This window comes from Tursiops truncatus, chromosome X (genome assembly GCF_011762595.2).
Source record: "Tursiops truncatus isolate mTurTru1 chromosome X, mTurTru1.mat.Y, whole genome shotgun sequence".
Taxonomy (NCBI): domain Eukaryota; kingdom Metazoa; phylum Chordata; class Mammalia; order Artiodactyla; family Delphinidae; genus Tursiops; species Tursiops truncatus.
In genome coordinates this window covers 123,812,922-123,817,471 of record NC_047055.1, presented here as the reverse complement: position 1 = coordinate 123,817,471, position 4,550 = coordinate 123,812,922, and the positions used below count along the sequence as shown (strand labels likewise).

At 40.7% G+C, this 4,550-nt stretch overlaps 1 non-coding gene across 1 annotated transcript; it reads right to left on the bottom strand.

Annotated features, from left to right (window-relative positions):
- Nucleotides 1-900: 900 nt before the first annotated feature.
- Nucleotides 901-1,007, bottom strand: LOC117310502 (U6 spliceosomal RNA). Its single transcript, XR_004524646.1, has one exon. It is a non-coding gene; the product is annotated as a U6 spliceosomal RNA (small nuclear RNA).
- Between the last annotated feature and the right edge of the window lie 3,543 nt (nt 1,008-4,550).

Sequence of the window (4,550 nt, the reverse complement as noted above, 5' to 3'; positions counted from 1 at the left end):
GTGTGTGTGCATGAGATATATATCTGAAAGATTAGACTATAAAGCTGAAATGATGGAAAATGATATTTTAGATGATCATTGTCACTCTCAGAAAAGAGATTTTGTGGGGGGGGAGAGGGATGGATTGGGAGTTAGGGATTAGCAGATGCAAACTATTAGATATGGAATGGATAAACAATAAGGTCCTACTGTAGAGCACAGGGTGCTATATCTAGTCTCTTGGGATAAACCATAATGTAAAAGACTATAAAAAAGAATGTATATGTATGTATAACTGAATCAGTTTGCCATACAGCAGAAGTTAGCACAACATTGTAAATCAACTATACTTCAGTTAAAAAAAATTGAAAGAGATTTTAGGGCAAATATTTTTTTTAACATCTTTATTGGGGTATAATTGCTTTACAATGGTGTGTTAGTTTCTGCTTTATAACAAAGTGAATCAGTCATACATAAACATATGTTCCCATATGTTTTCCCTGTTGCGTCTCCCTCCCTCCCACCCTCCCTATCCCACCCCTCCAGGCTGTCACAAAGCACCGAGCCAATATCCCTGTGCCATGCGGCTGCTTCCCACTAGCTATCTACCTTACTACGTTTGTTAGTGTGTATATGCCCATGACTCTCTCTCGCCCTGTCACAGCTCACCCTTCCCCCTCCCCATAACCTCAAGTCCGTTCTCTAGGAGGTCTGCGTCTTTATTCCTGCTTTACCCCTAGGTTCTTCATGACATTTTTTTTCCTTAAATTCCATATATATGTGTTAGCATACGGTATTTGTCTTTTTCTTTCTGACTTACTTCACTCTGTATGACAGACTCTAGGTCCATCCACCTCATTACAAATAGCTCAATCTCGTTTCTTTTTATGGCTGAGTAATATTCCATTGTATATATGTGCCAAAAATATGGAACGCTTCACGAATTTGCGTGTCATCCTTGCAGAGGGGCCATGCTAATCTTCTCTGTATCGTTCCAATTTTAGTATATGTGCTGCCGAAGCGAGCACTAGGGCAAATATTAATAGAGACAAAGAAGAATAATGCATAACACACACACACACAAAAGACAGTTTATCCACCAGGAAAAGATGAAAGATTCTGAACTTGTATGCAACTAACAATATTGCTCAAAACAAGAAAATAAAAACCACAAGGAGATATTGGGAAAAAATAAGGAAATACAAAAAGAAACAAGGACAATGGGATTGGAATCTTTACTGTGTTCTCTATGGGAATGTGTTTTCTGTTGTTTGTCCTTGTAGGAACTTATGGGGACAGAAGACAGGGGCCCTAGGCCCTAAGGACAAAGTGTGTGTCTTTCATCTGTGCACTGATCCCTCCCTGGCTGAGTCCAAAACAGATTGGAAAACAGAAAAGGTAGGAAGCTTCTGTTTTTCTCCCAAATTGTCCTTATTTCCCACCCGAGACTATACGTCCCTAGAAGCTCAGTCCAGGCAGTAGGGCACTTGCTGGGAGGGACAGCATTAGCTTGGAAATAGCTGAGGACACCCAGATACCAAGGGGCCATTCTCAGTGACCCACGAGACTCAGTGAGTCCTTGTAAAGGTATATATGTTTAGCTAATGTCATCACTGGGGAAGCTGTAGCCTGGAGTACCCCCATGCAGTGTGTTCTGCTGATAAACCTGCCCCGTGCTGTGGGCTGTTAGCAGTTACCCTCGCGTGGCATGTGTGTTAAGCCCTAAAGACTGTAAACATTGTAAGATTTAGAGAAGGAGTTAATATGAACTGTAGGCATGACCACGTGAATAAGAAGTGGTGATGTGTAGTAATGTCAGAAGTCACGGGACGGGATTGAACAAGATTGATTATCGCCAACCACCATACTCCTGGCCCAGAGAAACTTTCAAATGGGCGCAAAACCATTAAAAAGGTTTTTAATTTATCATTCTGTGTTTCTCAATTTAAAAATACATAGCAACGTTTAAAGACCGTATACTAAGATTACAGTAAACACTTCTGTTAAAGCCGGGAGAAGTTGGCTATATAAGCACCTAAACCTTCTCATGGTCATTATTTGCAGTGTGGTTTGTCATGGATCCAGAGATGTGTAAATAAATGCATGCAGGGTAGGTCCTAGTGCGCAAAGAGCTGACCACAGGACAGAGAGTTATACACTAGAATAAAGCAGAACAGAGGCTTAGCAAGGAGAAAGCCTGACCGACCAACGCCCACTGAGAAGCACATCAGATAACTTCTCTGGTGCTATGAACAATGCAAGCATGAATGTGTATTTCTACATATGCACAGAATATCTGTCATTGCAAGGAAGTGTAGGGCGCATCCAAACAGGACTCTACGGCCCAGACGGAAACTCTAGCCTGGAGCTGCTCTTCCGAGTCAGCTCAGAATATTCGTCCTAGTTAACCAAATAAAACATGGGGAGATCCCTTATTAAAACACATACCAGTTATGGGATATTCCACATAAAGGGTTTACTGCGCTAGGAGAGGAAAAGAGGTGAATGAACATCAAATGCACAACGTTCGCTTACTATATGTTTTCCAGAGATGAAGCGATACTTTAGCATTTGAATATTACAGATGACTCATGAGATTTGGCTTTTTTTTTTTTTTCCTTCTTATCTACAATATGTGACTCTGTTTTTTCTCATCCTGAGAATCATGGCCAGAAAGTCAATCTGTTGTTTTATATTCCTTTCAACTACCAAGAAGAAAAAAAATTCACTTTTACCTTCTGTTAAAAATCTGTGAAATTCTCACACAGAGTGGATTTTAAAAATCCAGTTCAATTCCTAAGAGAATGACTTGTGCGTTAACCAGGCTGAGAGAGAACAGAAATATTGTAATTCATGGTTTTTAATTCTGCATTCTGGTTTCTCAATTTAAAAATACACAGCAACATTTAAAGATCATATACTAATATTACAGTAAACACTTAAAACACTTAATTTTATTTTTTAAATTTTTTTGTGGTGCGCGGGTCTCTTACTGTTGCGGCCTCTCCCGTTGCGGAGCACAGGCTCCGGACGCGCAGGCTCAGCGGCCATGGCTCACGGGCCCAGCCGTTCCGCAGCATGTGGGATCTTCCTGGACCGGGGCACGAACCCGCGTCCCCTGCATCGGCAGGCGGACTCTCAACCACTGCGCCACCAGAGAAGCCCAAACACTTTATTTTAAAACAGGGACAACTTGGCTGTATAAGCACTTAATCCTTTTAATTCACAAAGTGCTTGAAAACTGGAGCATCAGAGCACACCCATATGAAACAGTAATTATGCCCTAAAGAGGATAAACATTGTAAGATTTAGAGAAGGAGTTAATAGAGCTGTAGGCATGATCATGTTAATAAGAGGAGCTGGTTTTTAGTGACAGCAGGAGAGATCCATCTATACGTATATGGAAGCAAAGAAAACACGAAATCAAGGGCACATTAGAAGCTGTTCAGCAGTGTTCGTCTTGGTCAGCTTTAGGTTAGACAGTTTGCAAAATCTCAACACTTTCAATGTTAACAAAAACCGGTGCAACCTGAGATTCCTGGTAAACTTTGGTTGCCCTAAATTTGAAGATTATCAAGCATTGAAATAGGTAACCAGAAGACAGAATTCTGCTTCTTCACGTGAGAAATTCTCAGTTGAGAATTTCTCGCATCTGGGTGTCTAAACCACTTCCTCAGCACACCTCGGGCATAAAGCCTGCTTTTCTGAGTTCTACTGTAATTGGTTATTCAAAGCGGATCCTTGTAAAAATACTTATTCAGACTTATTTTTTGGTAGGATTATAACCTTTTTTTTTTAACATCTTTATGGAGTATGATTGCTTTACAATGGTGTGTTAGGTTCTGCTGTATAACAAAGTTAATCAGCTATATGTATACATATATCCACATATCCCCTCCCTCTTGCACAGATTTTAATTTAGTTAATTTTGATTTAAACTCCAAAATTCTTTGGGGGAAAAATACATCATTGACATACACTGTGATATATGTTTCATGTTTACAGTATTTTCTTTAAAAACAAAAGAAGAGTATTTTCTTGGCGTGTTGAATTTCTTTCTAAATGTGCTGGAAAATGTTGGAGGGATTGCTAGAGCTTGTGACCGGCTATTTATTGGGTGGGTTGGGAACAGGGCTGGGTTAGGGTGAAGTAAAGGATGTAAGTGCTTATTTACAGAGCATTTGTGTCTCATGCAAAAAAAAATTTTTAATAGGTCTTTATTGGAGTATAATTGCTTCACAGTACCGTGTTAGTTTCGTTGCACAACAAAGCGAATCAGCCACATGCATACACATGTCCCCATATCCCCTCCCTCTTGCGTCTCCCTTCCACCCTCCCTATCCCATCCCTTTAGCTCATTGCAAAGCACTGAGCTGATCTCCCTGTGCTATGCAGCTGCTTCCCACTAGCTATCGGTTTTACATTTGGTAGTGTATCTATGTCCATGCTACTCTCTCACTTTGTCCCAGCTTACCCTTCCCCCTCCCCGTGTCCTCAAGTCCATTCTCTACGCCTGCGTCTTTATTCCTGTCCTGCCCCTAGGTTCATCAGAACCTTTGTTTTTGTTTTTT